This window comes from Lactuca serriola, chromosome 5 (genome assembly GCF_051521515.1).
Source record: "Lactuca serriola cultivar US96UC23 chromosome 5, Lser_US96UC23_V15, whole genome shotgun sequence".
Lineage (NCBI taxonomy): Eukaryota > Viridiplantae > Streptophyta > Magnoliopsida > Asterales > Asteraceae > Lactuca > Lactuca serriola.
The window spans coordinates 245320612-245337495 of record NC_136412.1 but is presented as its reverse complement, the minus strand read 5'-3'; the positions used below and the strand labels follow the sequence as shown (position 1 = coordinate 245337495).

At 33.7% G+C, this 16884-nt stretch overlaps 1 pseudogene; it reads left to right on the top strand.

Moving 5' to 3' along the window:
* The first annotated feature begins 2503 nt into the window (after positions 1–2503).
* Positions 2504–2830, top strand: LOC145050337 (vacuolar iron transporter homolog 2 pseudogene; annotated as a pseudogene).
* The last annotated feature ends 14054 nt before the right edge of the window (positions 2831–16884 follow it).

Sequence of the window (16884 nt, the reverse complement as noted above, 5' to 3'; positions counted from 1 at the left end):
TGTTGCTATAGGTTTAGCTATGGAGGCGACATGTTGTCTCTATAGGTCCAACAATGGAGACGACAACCAGAACCAACAACGACGATATGTCATCTCTAAAGCTATCTATGGCGACGGATCTATTGCGACGACAAAAACTATCTATTGCGACGGGGCTATAGCGACAAAGGCATATAGGGACGACTTGTCCTCACAGCCATCTATAGGGACGACTTTCTAACCTATAGAGACGACAATTGTCGTCCCTAAAGGTCCCTTTTCTTGTAGTGTATAAGTTTTAAAACACATGGTACAAGATAAAATAAGAAAGAGAAAGTAGAGATAGATGATGAAGTGTGTTAGTGAAACCAATCAACTCACTCATTGAAGCGGGAGTGGTACCGCCGATAACTCTATTGCTAATTAAAATTTACATTTAATTGTTTTGTATTTTTTTACTTGAATGGGTTGAGTGGGTTAAAAAAGATAAGATTTCCGTGTGTTGTGGGTTCGAAAAGATGAAGAAAAATAAAAGAGAAAAAATGATGTGGCAGTGGGTTTAGGGAATGACTCCCTCCTCCCTTATGCATTACACCCTGATGGGAAGAAAAAAGAAACGGATGGAAGCTCAAGTATTTGTGTGGATCCTGCAACCTTTTGATAAACTAATATTGTAGTTTCCATCTTTAGTGTGGAGTGCACACTCCTTCCAATTTTTAATCTAGGCAAGTGCTATCCTACACAGCTTTCCACCATCCTCTAACTTTTTATTAGCTGTGTGATATAATAAAGGTTAAACTGGTAAATTACAATGGTTTGTCCCTTTTCTTTTTTTAAACTTTAAAGGGCCTTATAATTGTATATTATATAGAAATGAATATAATAGGAAGGTCAACGATATGTGTTATCATTGATCTTTCGTATAGTATTTTGTAGGGAGAATATTTTCGTTGACCAAGTTTTCTATATGTATATACTTGAAATCTCTTTTTGCATAGGTAGACCATGACATCACCCCCAATTCGACCAAATCCATCACCTGTCATGGGGAGTTTAGTATACAACAACAAATGGTGAAGTTCCTCTTGAGCTATGAATGACACTATTGTAGGTGAATTCTTGGCTAGGGCTGCATCCCCCATTTGTCTTATGTTTCTTAATTACTCTAACCTATGCCAAAGGAAAGTTGACAACCTTCTATTTCCCTTTAAATTTTCAAACATTTATATCCAATTAGCCATAGGGTCTTTGGTTCTAATACTAAATAGATGTGCTTGAGAAGGCACTCTCCAACAAAGAGTTTAACCTGTGTAAAGGTCTATATATTCATAGCTGTGGAGGTGCCATGAATGCAGTAAGTAGGTTTCTGTTGGGTTTGGATAATCTTGATGGTTCATGTCGGGTTGTGTTGTTGGGTCAAGTGTGGGGTTTTAGTTTGAATAAGGGATAGTTGACTAAGTATTAGGGAACTTGTGGTATTGATTTATGTTCAACATATATAAATAGTATTAATACCATTTCTTATGGAGAAGTAGGTCAAGCTATTCTATATCTGACAAGGAGTCTTCTATGGTTTCCCTTTGAATGTGTTCCACTCTCCTTTCATACATAATACTTATTTTTCCACTACCTGTGGGTTGCACACATCTTTTCAGTTTTTAATCCATGGCTTTTGATCCCCATTTGAACATTGAGGGGGATTCCACAATCCTCTAATAAAGTAATTATTAAACTTCACAACTTTAGTGTGGAGCGCATACTTCTTTAAATTTAATAAACTTGTCATTAGATTCCCCAAATCCATTCCCTCATTCTTTTATGCAAGTGTCTTCCTAATGATTTACTCTGTCCTTATCTAGTTTGGTACACTGAAACATAGTTAAATATCAGAGTAAAAGCCTTTTCCTTCTCCAGTTCATCTTTATGATGTGGGTGGTGTGGATTCCACACTCCTTCCATTTTATAAACTCATCTTTCCACCACTTATGGACTGAACACTCCGTTTCAATTTTATATATTGTTTTTAGATGTTTCATTTTTATATTGAGTGGTTTGTGGCAGTGATAATGTGGATTTTACTATCTTTAATTTTTATGTGAGATTGATTACTCAAACTTCACTTGTGGAGTGCACACTCTTCTATAATTGTAACAACCGAGGATCAACTCCACATATAATATTATATATGTACACAAACTTATTTTAATTGCAGTTGGATTATAACCCAGCAAAAAGATGTGCATGCATTAATTGGTAAGCATGTGACCATGGTTGCTGATACTATTTAAACTATTTCTTGTTTTCTTTAAAAATCATTATCAGGGGCATGTGGCTTGCACAATCTCAAATTGTTTTCTCAGCATCTACACATTTTGATTATTATATATAGGTAAAACACACACATACATACTATATATATGCCCTATCCGAGGGGCTCTATCATCAACAATAAGTCCTCTCTGGTTCTTTTTTCAAGATCTATCAATCTTTGTAATATAATATTATCTTTCCTGCTTTCAACATCATGGCTGTGCAAAATGATTTATGCATTCCAGATCTTAAGGATAAATCCGAACAGGAATACGGGGTGTCAGTAGAGGAAGAATTTGATTACTCAAAAAGGGGACAGTGGCTGTGTGCAGTTAAACAAGATGTCGGAGCCATGGTTCCTACAGGCTTTGCTGGCTTAGTTGCTGGTGTATGCAGTATGACAATTGGTGAGTTTGTTTCAGTCTACTCCCAAAGATACATAGAGGTGGCTCAGGTGAAAAGAGAGACTGCAATTGTGGAAAACGAGAAAAGTATCCATCTCATGTATAGATCGAGTTATTACATGTTCTACTTGATTTAGTATAGTTGGGTGAGAGTCTGTTTGAAGCACTTATACTTGTGGTACAAACATGATTGTTGGTTCTGTTACTTTACATTCCTAAGGCATGTCTACAAGTGTTATTTCTCTTTTCCACATGGAAGTCCTATATAGTGTTTGTACATGACCTTTTAGTTGTTTATAAAATTTGTGGGAGGTATGCCCCCTTTATTGTTTGAATACCCTTTATTTACACAAGATTATCTTTCATGAAAACATAGTATTTTTAGCGTAATGCAAATATAGACACGTCTTCTAGGTGTAGACAACACAACCAAAGGAGGAGGGAGTAATTCCCTCCCAACTCACTCAACCCACTGCCTGCCACATCAGCTATTTTGATTTTCTTTCTTTTCTATTTTTCCTAACTCACAACACTTGAAAACCCTATCTTTTTCAACCCACTTTTCACATCATTCTTTTTATTTAATTAAATTAGAAAATATGAAATAAAATAAAATATAACATTTTTCATTTAAAAATAAAATTTTGCTAATTTAAAACAAAAGAAAATCTAAGATAATATTAAAAATAACATTTAATTAAAAAACCACACTACAAATAAAAAAAATACTCGATAATTGTAAAACAGGATAATTAAAAAATACACTTAAAAAAGACAACATAATTTAAATCCTAAAACAATAACTAAAATTACCTAGCTATTACATATTCAATGTGATCAATAAGATTAGATCGAAGCTGGTGGTGAGCTTCAACATTGCACAATTTATGTATTATTTCTGGGTCATCGACTTCGTCGGTAGAGGGATCGAGCTGATACACAAAAGATATCGCAACACATTTATCTTTCAATATCATATTGTGTAGTATAATACAAACGTACATTATATTTTTTTTGTTTTCTTCAGCATCATAGCTCATGCAAGCATTTTTAATATGTATTAACGTTCTTTAAAGACCCCAAAAGCATGTTCTACGTCCTTTCTTGCTGATTATTGTGCCGCCTTGAACCATATCTTTTTGTCAGTTACCAGATATTACCAGATATGGATATGCCTTCACAAATACAACCCATGATGGATATATTCCATCCGCAAGATAGTAACCATGTTTGTAGTGTTTATCCTTAAGATAAAATGAACAATCGGGTCCTGTTCCCTGATATTGCTCATCAAATAGTGATGATTGGTAGAGGACGTTTAAATCATTGTTCGAATCGGCTACACCATAGAATGCATGCCAAAACCATAAATCTTGTGACGTCACCACTTCTAGTATCATTAATGGATACTGATGGTCACTCCTCATGTATTGACCTTTCAATTCCGTTGGACAATTTCTCCAATTCCAGTGTTTACGGTCAATGTTACCAACACTACAAGAAAATCACTCTTTAGCGGGGACGCTATTACCGGCGACAGAGGCCTTTAGTGGCGACTCTAGAGAGTGTCGCAGCTAAAAGCCCCTGTCGCCAATAATAGCGTCACAGCTAAAGGGTGATCACCTGAATCCACGTCTTCCCCTTTCGTTACCTCTACACCGTTCGATCAAATATCCAATCCAACGGTTGGGGTTCCTTATCCGAACTAACCTAATACCGGCGACATATGTGTCGCCGCTAAAGGTTGAAATTGTCGCCGCTAATAGTTCACTAAAAATTGACGCGGTACCCTTCCCTCCATATTAGTCGCCGCTAAAGGCGTTGCCGGTAAAGCTTCACACAGATAAAAAAAAACGCACGCAGAAACTTCATTCTTCTTAATTGCTTTCTGTTTGCTGCCTTTTTCTCCTTTGCCCCTTCCACCTTCTACCGAGTTCATCTTCAATTTGCTTCTTCCATCTTGATTTCTCCATACATTGTGTTATATTAAGGGTATTAGGGATTAAGGTGTGATTTGGGACCAATTGTAAGTCCAGTTCTTGAATAAATTATGGTAATTTGATTTGAAAATTTCTTTGATAATTTCCTTGTTAGTTTGTATGTTAACATTGAAAAAGTGTTGATTAAATTTCTAAGTTTTGGTAATTTAATTTGTATGTTACCCTTGCAAATATTGTTGAAGTGATTTGTGACATTTTGGATGGCTCTCAGGTTTTGGATTTGTAGCTTCATCGGGTGAATAACAGTTTTTGTAGCTATTACCGGTTGATTCTGCCGTTACAGGTTCTATTATTTCATTTTTTTGTGAATTTGGTCTTTGTATGTGAAAATTGTGTGTATATTTGATATTTGATGTATGTGGTATATGAGGATTTGGTAGAAATATATATATGATGTTATTATCTATCTATCTATCTATCTATCTATATATATATATATATATATATATATATGTGTGTGTGTGTGTGTGTGTGTGTGTGTGTGTGTGAAATTATATGTATTTGTCATAAGTAGGATGTTATTGTGTGTATGTGAATGTATGTATGTTTGTTGTAAATGTGGTATATGATTGTGAAATTTTTGTATTTGGTATAATTAGGATGTTATTATCTATATATGTGAAATTATGTGTATTTGGTTTAAGTAGGATGCTATTTTGTATGTATGTGAATGTATTTGTATTTTGTGTATATGTGGTATATGTATGTAAAAGTATGTGAATTTCATGTTCTTATGTATTATGTAAAAGTATGTGGTATATGTATGTAAGTAGGATGCTAGAATTGAAAAGAAAATAAAAATAAATTATTGTTTTAATTGCAAAAAAATGTTATAAAATTGTTAGGGTACTATACACATATTCATGTGTGTATTGGATATTATTTTGGGGGGGGGGGGGGGGGGGGGTTGAACTTTGAATGATTATCCATTTTTTAAATCATGTCATTTTGATTATTGTGGCAAAGTGTTAATAATCACATTTTAATGTTTGAATAGATGTGAATATAATAAAATTAAAATGATTATTTAAAAACCAAATTGTCAATACACACCAAAACATTCGGAGAAATGAATGGTTGCAAAAAAATGGTGACAAGTTTCATAGACCCCAAGCAAGATACTCTTTCACTAAATCTACTCGACAACTCTTTTGTCAATTTATAAAAGAGGTTTAACTGCCGGATGGGTTTGGTTCTAACATCAGTAAGAAAGTGAACGATACCAATACTAACATTATTGGGTTGAAATTGCATGACCACCACATTCTTATGCAACGTTTGATACCGATTGGAGTAAGAGGATTGTTAGACAAAGATACGTATACACCTATTGTAGACCTTTGTACGTTTTTCAAGCAACTTTGTTCCAGAACATTGAAGGTGGATGATATGAGGAAAGCAAAAGTAGACATTATTGCAATCTTGTGCAAGTAAGAATTGATTTATCCTCCAACGTTTTTTGACATTATGGTTCATTTAGTTTTACATTTACCTGATGAAGTGATTGCCGGAGGCCCGGTATGTATGAGATGGATGTATCCCTTCGAAAGGTATATGAAAAGACTAAAAAACTATGTCAGAAACAAGGCGAAGCCGAAAGGTTCTATAGCTGAGGGTTATGTTGCTGAAGAAGCTTTATCCTTTTGTTCGATGTACCTTCAAGATGTAAAGAATCGTCCGGAAAGAAATGAAGATATTGTCATTGAAAAAACAAAGTTTTGGATTTTTGAGTCTAAATGTCGACCGGCCAGCACAACTCAAATCAAAACTCTTAATTTGTGACATCCCCAAAATCACGGCTAGAAAAGACCGATTTCATTTATGCTTTTTAAAATAATTTCAGAGTAAATCCTTTTGATTTAAAAGAGTTGCGGAATTTGTTCCCAAAAACAAAATATGATAAAATAATATTTATCAAAGCATTTCCTCAAGAGATGCGTTTTCATTATATAATCAAAACTCGGGATGTCATGTTCCGATACAGACCATAAAGCATAAACGATAACATTACAAGTCATTCAACAAATATATACATATACAGACTTGTAAACGAAACAACTTTATGATTCATCCATCTTATGCCCTCGCACCACTACCTGTAATACGAATAAACTGAGTGGGTCAGGCTTGGGAGCCTGGTGAGCATATAGAGTTTTCAACCCACAATAAATAATTATATTTTATTTCACCAACCAACAATAACCCGATTACCCATTCCCGTTATGCTCACTTTATGTCTTTAAAACAACATCTATCTCAAGGGACCTAATCTAGGATTTTCATCGGGACGGACATTACTGCTAAGAGGTTTCCTCAATAATAGATATCCTAAAGGCAACCATGAGGGGGATAGAGTACATCGGTGAACACATCGTTCACAACACCTACAGGTTATGAACCTGCTAGCGTTCCACATGACTGTCTAGAAGGACTCTGTGGTCGTTATCCATACTCCGTTGAATAACTAGATCAACTATAACAACATCGAGGCATCTCATCTGTTTATCACACATCAACTATCTACCCATGTTCTACCCAACATATTAGTAATTAAAAATATATATTTTTATACATAGTTTAAAACCTGTATAGCATTCTCATTCTATACATATTCCACATAACAGATGAGACACACACACACATAACACGTATTTCATAGAGAATAAATCATATCTATGAGATAGAAGAAACTGAATATACATTCACACATATAACAACAAAATATAAACATAACACGTATTTCGTATAAAATACTTCATAGTTATGCGTTAGAAGAAAGTAAGTACACACTCACTTGATCAGAAGATGATCGGACAGCACTACGGCTCTAAGAGTAGTATTCTTCGGTGAAACCGGGATCACTTCACACACTGGGTTTCTCGCGGGCAGAGCTTCGGCTCGAAAACTCTTTTCTTCTCGGGATCTTTGGAGCTTTGGGACTTGCTTCTGGCACGCAAAACGATGCAAAATGGGAGAGAGAGAGAAGAGAGAATAACAACCTTAAACGGCTGGCCTCGCTTTCTATTTATAGGAGGCTGATTTTCATTCCTCACGTCGTGAGTTTCTAAAGCTCACGTCGTGAGTCCGATAGGTCACTGCATTCGTCATTCGTCCACTTGTGTCTGCAGCTTTGAAAGGTCAAATTGGCCTGCTCACGTCGTGAGTCCTGACACAGGCTCGTTTTTCGTTCCCCGAACTTCAGAAAATTTATATCTTTCGCATACGAGCTCCGTTTTCGACGTTCTTTATATCCATGCGTAGGTGAGATTATGCTCTACAACTCTCGTTTAGACTTCGTTGGCTAATTTTGAATTTATTTTTATTATATTATTTTAGTATGCCGGGACAGGAAAACTCTGTTATAAATTCATAACTTCTTCATCTGACGTCCGTTTTCGTCTGTCTTTTCACCAATGCACTACTATCAACGAGATCTTCGATTCTCGTTTAGATTGTTTAGACCAACAATCACTCGATCTCGAATCGAGTATTCGGGCTGCATACTGCTAAGTCGAAACTTCAGAAAATTATAACTTCCTCATACGAAGTCAGATTTGGGTGTTCTTTTTATGCACGTTCTCGGTTTAACGAACTCTAAGAAATGTCACTTTTTACGACATTCGTTTAGATCACTAGAGCTAAATATCTCTCTAACGTAAATTTCATTTTTTATGTCATTCAGCGTTGCCGGTTCTGTCACGAAACTTCGACATGTCATAACTTTTTCGTTATAACTCGGATTTCGACATTCTTTCTATATTCGGAAACCACGTTCCAACTACTACAACATTATACATAGATATCAGCTTTATCTAACATTTTATTTTGATGCTTATTTTTATTCTCAATTACATTAAGACACACAATTAAGCACAAAACACATAATACTCAAATAATACACTTCTATTATTTCAAAACGGGTTACAAAGGTTAATCTAGACTATTGCATCAACATTAATGACAAGCCCAGAAACAAAGGCGTTATATAATTTAACGGAAATTGATAACATGGAATGGTTTGTATTGAATAGTTGTGAAGAAGTCAGACATTATATCAAGTAATTAATCTTATCTCTAACTTTCATCCTTAATTTTTTTTTATCTTTTTAAATCTGTATCTTTTGGTCATCAACATAGGAAATTCAAATCTGAGCATCCCCAAAGTGACGAAAAGGGAGAATTTCGTAATTGGTTTCGTGAAAAGGTAATATAAATTAATAAACAAATTTGTTTCAGTGATCTAACGAATACATAATACATATTAATTTATAATTTCTAGGTTCATCAAATGAAAATAGAAAACTCTCCAGAATTCCACAAAGAGTTGTCGGCTCTTGCAATGGGTCCGCAAATGAATGCTTATTCTTACATCGCATGCATAGTCAATGGTGTTAGGTTTATGGTACTTAGTCGTGACACACAATGTACAACACAAAACTCTAGGGTTTTAGCGGTGGGTGAGAAAGGCGAAAAATATTATGGCAAGTTAGAAGAGATTATAGAGTTGAGGTATACACATGATTATTCAACTATACTATTTCATTGCAAGTGGTTTGATACTCGAACATGAGTTATTTCTAGTGATAACTTCACCAGTATCGACACACGACGCGAAGCATACAAAGATGATCAACTCATATATGCTTCACAAGCCAAACAAGTGTTCTACATCAGAGAGCCAAACAATAACCATCGGTGTGTTGTCGAGCATGTTAATCATCGAAGTATTTGGGATCTACCATCGAACAGTGACCTTGTTCAAAATGTTGACAATGTCTCACACGAAAATGTAGACAATGTCGATGTACTTCAAAATATCTCTTCATCCGATGCTCCACTTTTGATCGATTTCAGCATGTACTTTCAAAACATTCCTAGAGTCATTGTTGATGTAGAAAGTGCAACTGAAGTTCCTCCGCCAACTGGTAGAGTCAATGATGTTTCTGATTGCGAGACTGATTACGATGAGACTGATTCTGATTATGATACCGAAGAAGACACTGAAGGATACGAGGAAGATTCATATTAGAATAGTTTTTATGTAATGTGTATTTGTAATATGTGTTTGTAATATGAACTTTGTTTGGATTTCTAGTTTAAATAGTAATGTGTATTCCTATGTAAATGTTTATTTTTATGTAATGTGTATCTGTAATAAAACTTGTATTTGTATATCTTATAGTTTTTCAGGAAATGATGAACATATGGATTTTGTTTATGTATACCATGGTTGTTGTCATGGGTCTTGGACATGGAGGAGACGGAGCTGAGGACCCACCTATCCCAGGTGGTAGAGGTGCTGGTCAGCATGAGCAAGATGGTAAATCTTATTATGAATTTTTATTTAATATTTTTGTTCAATTATTATAAATTAAATATCGTTTCTAATAATTTTTAATTATATTTGTAGTTGAGGAACGTGCTCGAAGGAATGTTCGAGGAAAAGCAAAAAATATAAAACTTGAAAAAACAATCTTACGGAACCAGGGGAAACCAATTAGCTTGCAACATGATAGGGATATCACATTTGATCCCGTAGGAGAGCCGAAAGACATGTTTTCCGGAGAAATTGGAAAAACAATGTGGCAGATGGTCCCGTTTGACAAATGGACTTGGAAAAAAGTTTCCCCTTCAATACAGGACACCGTATTACAACATTTAACTGTAATTATTTATTTAAATATATTTTATATGGTTAACTATAAATGTTTTTTACTTGGTTAACTTATTTTTTTTTTTTTTGTAGACAAAGTTTGATTTGGATCAGATGTACCAAGATGTACAAGCTAATATGTTGAAAGAGAGTTTTCAAGCATCTTTGTTAAAAGGTTATTGAGAATGTAAAGCTGACGCAAAAGAATATTTTAAGTCAGTTGGAGGGTTTGATGATATCCCGGGAGCATTAGCCAATCCTCCGGAGGGTATGCTAGTTGATAACTGGGCAAAGGCAGTTGAGTATTTTCAAACGGACGAACACAGAATTGCATCAGAAAGGAACAAAAAAGTCCGTGAAATGCAAACAAGTGTGAATCGTGGGGGGTTCGAGCTCGTATAGCAGTACTTGCTATAAGAAGGTACCGTACGATACATGTAATTATTTATTTAAAATATAATCTAATTTTTAAAGTTAAACAGAACCTTAAGAGAGTGGAAACGTTTCGCAAAGCTCATACCGATAAGAATGGTGTATTTGTTACAGCTGAGGCGGAACAACAATATGTAAGTATTTAATTATAATTTTATCATATAATTAAATGTTTATTTATACTTAATTATTACTCACTTTTGGGAGTTACAGAATCGGTTAGTTGAAGAGCTATTAGAAAAAACTCAAGGTGAAAGTGAGTTAACACCCGATCAAGAAAGAGTTGCATTCGAGAAAGTATTAGGAGAGCGACGTGGCCATATTAGAGGCATTGGCCGTAAATCTTCTGCTCTCCCGTCGATTCCACAGCCTTCGCAACCATCACAGGTAAAACAATCTATTTTGGTTTTTGTCCCAAGTGCAAGAAATAGCAATGTACTTTGGTTTTCTATCTTAGTTTAAAAATATCAATCTACTTTTGCATCGTAAAATGCATGTTGAATTCGTAATTTTGGTTTTGTGGTGATTATTTGCTAAAAAGTTTGGTAATTTGGTTTTTGTTTGACAATCTAACTTATAAGTTATATATATATATATATATATATATATATATATATATATATATATATATAATTATGTAGTTGGAAAATCTTCGTGCAATGCTCAGCGACCCGGCATGTAGGTATGAGCTTTATTCGTTTTTTCAATCCCACAATAATCAAGGAAACGATGAGAACGAAGATGGTGGTATGTAAGGATGCGTTTTATTTGCATATGTTGTCATTCTTTGCTACTTGGTAGATTGTAAAAAATTGGTTGTTTTGCTACTCGGATATTATGACTTTTGATATTTAATTGTAATCGGATGTTTGTTTGTAATTTGCATTGACACTATTATGTTTGATATTTAATCGGATGTTTGTTAATATTTAATTTGTAATTAGCGTCGACACTATTATTTTTGATATATAATCGAATATTGTTATTACCGGCGACATTATCACCGCCAAAATCATTACTTAAAAAAATGAAAACTGTTATTATCGGCGACACTTTTACCGGCGACATGTTTATTAGCGGCGACATGGGCAATAGTGGCGACGTTTCTCATTAGCGGCGACATAGTGATCAATAGCGACGAAGCAGTAGCGGCGACTCAGTACCGCGACATGTCGCCGCTATTAGTATTACCGACGACTTTTGGGACTTTTACCGGCGACTTTTGTCGCCGGTAATGGCCTTTTGCCTTGTAGTGCAAGCATTCCAGGGAATCCTTGTCTAGCTTCATGTGCTTCATACAAAAGTTGAATGTTAGTGGATGTTGTACATCGTAAATATTCACCCTTATACATGTGGACAACACCATAGCATAAGTTTTCAAGAGTTTCACCGGAAGTTCTTTATGACATATTCAAATACTCATCTAACGAGTCTGGGTTATAACCCTTCGCTAATTGACGCATTGTTGATGTGCATTTTTGAAGCACAATAAACTTCTTTGATTTGTTGCATCCCATGTTGTTTGAAAATAAGGATAATTCATCTCCAGGTCATCAACAAGTCGCATTAATAAACCTTTGCTCATACAGAACCTTCTATGGAATTGCGTGTGACCATAGGTTGTATCATCCGCAAAATACTGTCGGATGAGCAGTCGTTCAGCCTCTAAACGATCTCTATGGATCGTGTTTCTCCTGTGAATTTTGCTTGAACTAGCATTATTCTGAACAAGAAGTTGTGCAGTACAAGACAATACAAGTAACAAATTATTGTTGATAAGTTCATCCTTAGATGATGAACTATTATTGTTAACTTCCGTTACTATTTTCCGAATATCTGGATTCATTTTGAAAAGAGAGAAACGATAGAGAGAAAATGAAACAAACAAACACACACACACACACACACATATATATATATATATATATATATATATATATATATATAATGAAACAATGATACATATAGAGAATCTTAATAAAAGAAAAATAAAAATAAAAAACATAATAATAAAGAGAAAGATTCTCCAGTCAAATGTTGTCGACATTTTAAACTTTACGGGTTCTCCAACTCCCAACCATACAAAGTTGCAATTTGTCGTTTCCTTCCATGCACCGTGTGCAAAATACCTCCAGTTAAATGATCACGCGGTCGGAGAAAATACTTCATATCTTGGTTCTCTATCTTCCGATCCAACAATTGATTTATATTCTTCATTAGCTTCGAGAATGCACAATTTTTGTTCCCAGTACCGTTGTATCTGTTCCATCTCTATTTCGGTTGCAGTATTGATGCCAACAATTTGTTTGGCGAGATCAAACATTTCATATTCTGTTGATGATGTCGATGTTGTTTTGTTTCCTTTTCTTTTTCTCTGAGGCGGTAAGTCCTCAACACAAGACGACTGTTGTTGGGGGGGGGGGGGGGGGGGACGGAATCTAGGAGGATACTATGAATCGGAAATTGATATGTAGGCGTTGGAAGAAGATGTTTTGGTTCGTTTTGAAGAAGGAGGCGGGGAGTCTTCACCAGATTTTGTAACCACTTCCTATTTCGCGTTGTCTTTCAACCACTCCCAAGCAGTGGCGGAGTGAGTAGAGGTCAACCACTCCCAAGCAGTGGCGGAGTGAGTAGAGGGCAGGCAGGCGCTTGGCCCCCCTAACTTGTCTAATGCTACCATACTTTTTGACTAAAATACCTCCAATTCTAAAACCATTGTACATACTCAAATGTTGAACCGAAAGAAGGCAATACAAAAAAGTAGGCAAGTACATCCAATCCAAGTCTTCAACTTTATTTTCTAATTAAAAAACCATATATTTTACAGAATATTTGAAAAATACATCTCAAATCTTTTAGAGGGTTAAGTATGGTAACTGAATATTTGAAAAAGTTTCAAAATTTTTTGAAAGCTCCATATACGAATAAAATAACAAGTCGGAAATCTTTCAAATAAATCAAAATCCTTTTTCAAAGGGTTATCATGTGCGTCATCGTCATTCCGAATCCTTATTTTCTGGAACAGTGGAGATGATTTTCTAGCCTTAATTACCATTTGATCACCGTTCAAGATGGAGATCATCGTACCTGAAGTCTTCAAGTTCTAAATCCAGTAGTGTTTCCTTCAAGATTCCGCTTGTTGTTGCTTCATTCTCCTCTCCAAGAAAAAATACAGTCACCGTTGAAGACTATTGCTCTATAAGATCTCTCAATCTACAAATATTTTTCTTTTAAGGCTTTTTAACTATGTGTGTCAGTTTTAACAGTTGTGAATTGGGGAAAGATGCAATCAAAGTGTAGATAAAATAAAAGTAAACGATTCCTGATAAAAAGGTACTGTGTATCCCATTTTTCTTGTTTCTTGTTTCTTTCTCACTTTTGTATATATAATTCTTTTTTTATTGTTTTAGTCTATTATTAATCAATTTATGTGTTATCTTTTAGTATTCTTATTTATTTTAGTGTTTATAAACCAAAAAATTGTTGCTTTCCATTTGAACGAAAGAGTATTTTTTTTGTTTATATGATTATTAAAGGCAGAAAATTAATTTGTTATATATTTATTTAGAGCTTTGTTATATGGGTGATTTTTTTATTATCTTTTTTGAACTTGTTGGGCTGCATACCCTGGTTTCATATACTAGATCCAACACTCAACGTAAGCCCCCCTTATTGTAGGATCCTGACTCCGTCTCTGCTCCCAAGCTTGCTAATGAGGAAAACCTTGCTGATTAACGGTCCACTGATACCCACTTAGTGAAGATTGTAAAACATCAACCCCAGATCTCCCGCTAACCACACTGTTCATCTTACGGTTATAGATGATGTTGAAAGCGTTTCATTTCCTTTGGATGTCTTTCCATTTTGAGTTTATTTGGTGTCTTGACCGATCTAAACCTCCCATTTGAACACTAAAACACTCTAGAACCCTCTCCCAAAATGCATTGAACCTTTGTCGATTTCAACATTAATTATCTTTAGAAACATTGACATATGCCCTAGCCAAAGCCAACTCTTCACGTTCCACCTGGTTCTTTAGCTTTTGGAGGTGTGTATAGTTGCGTTTTTACTCAATAACGGGTTGCAACTCCTCGTTGGTTTCTTCTTCGTTTCTTACGGGAGTCGGGTCGTCACTAGAACTATCAGATTCTACATTTTTGAGCATCACGGAACTAGAAATTATCGGGTTGAGAAGATTGGAATTGGGTTTTTAGAACCCTTTGAGAAAACTGATTCCATGGAGTATAAATTTTATTTTCATCTGGAAGCCTAAATGTTTTGTAAGATTGTTGTAACGGGAAATATTGTTGTTGGAAGTTTTGGTTTTGTTGATAGTTTTGGTAGTTTTGACATCGCTGATAGTTTGGATTTTAAAAATTTTGAGAAAAAAATGGAATATCTTGACTTGAACCATCTTGTGTGGCTTTACGTATTTGTCTAGAACTAGTTTGTTTAGCTTTGTCTCAGGAATCCGTTAAATGTAACGGAAGAAATTGAGTGAAGTGGTAGTTTTGATATTGTTTATACTTTTGGTTATATATCCGTTCAATTTGTATATCATACAATATATATATATATATATATATATATATATATATATATATATATATATATATATATATATATATCATTTTTTTTATTTCAAAAGAAAAAAAAAAATCATGCAAAGGTTCCTGTAAAAGCACTGTATAAATAAGGTTAAATTCATTAAATGTCTATATTTTATTGTACGATTTATTTGTTTTATTCATAAAAAAAAAAGATAAAAAATAGATAGAAAAGGACATATAGGAAATTAATGCATTGTCAGTCAAAGTGTTCAATCAAAGTGGAAAGCAAAACTTTCACAATAAGCCTTGGGTTTGTGAACCCATTCAATGACTTTATTATACCAAGCCCGCTGAACCGCCAATGAGGTTATCATGTGCCAGGGGTAGCCCTAAACCGCTCCTTTGACTTTGTCTTCCCTAATAAACCTCTCACAAAAATACAAAAATGGTCCCTGTGGTTTTTCATTTTATGTGGTTACGGTCCAAACGTTTGAAAAGTTGCAGATATGGTCATTTTCAACAAGTTTTGTTGTGGTTTTGGTCCCTTATCCATTAGTTAGCTGTTAACTTCCTTAAAATGACAATTTTGCCCATAAGGATCATTTTCACAGTTTTGTCTTTTACCATACTATAAGGGCCATTTTTGCATACATTCTTTTTTATTTTATTGAAGTATTATATATTAATAGATATTATTTTTAATATATAATATTATATATTAATAAATATTCTTTTATTGGATTATTAATTTATTTTAGTTGATTTCGTTTAATTTTTTTTGTTGGAGTAATTCTTTTTTATTGAACTATTATATATCAAAACATATAGTTTTTAATAAATAATATTTATATCATAACAAATATTATATTATTGGATTATTAACTTTTTTAGTTAATTTTTGTAATTCCTTTTTTTTTATTATTTTTTATTGGATTATTACTTTTAATTTATTATTTTATTCATATACTAAATATTGTTTTATTTTGATTATTAATTTATTTTAGTTAATTCTATTTTTAATTTTTTTTTTCAAAGTAATTCTTTTTATTGAATTATTACAAATCAGTACATATAGTTTTTAATATATAATATTTATATCATAATAAATATTATATTATAGGACTGTTATATATTACAAAAAATTATTTTATTGGATTATTAATTTCTTTTAGTTTACTTTTTTTATAATTTCTTTTTTGTTGGAGAAATTATTTTTTATTAGATTATTATATATCAATAAATATTATTTTTAATATATAATATTTATATTATAATAAATAATACATTATTGGATTATTAATTTTTAAATTTTTTTTTTGAATTATTAATTTATTGAATTATTACTTTTAAATTTATTATTTTTTTAAGATAATAAGTATTATCTTATTGGATTTTTGTTTTATTTAATTGTATATTGTTAATTGTTTTTAATTTTATTAGCACTACAAAGTAGCCAAAATACGTAAAAGTATCATTTATCATCGTAAAAAATTGTCAGGATCACCTCCAAACACCTACATCGAAGGCTCAATAGATACCCTATCCTATTCCACCCA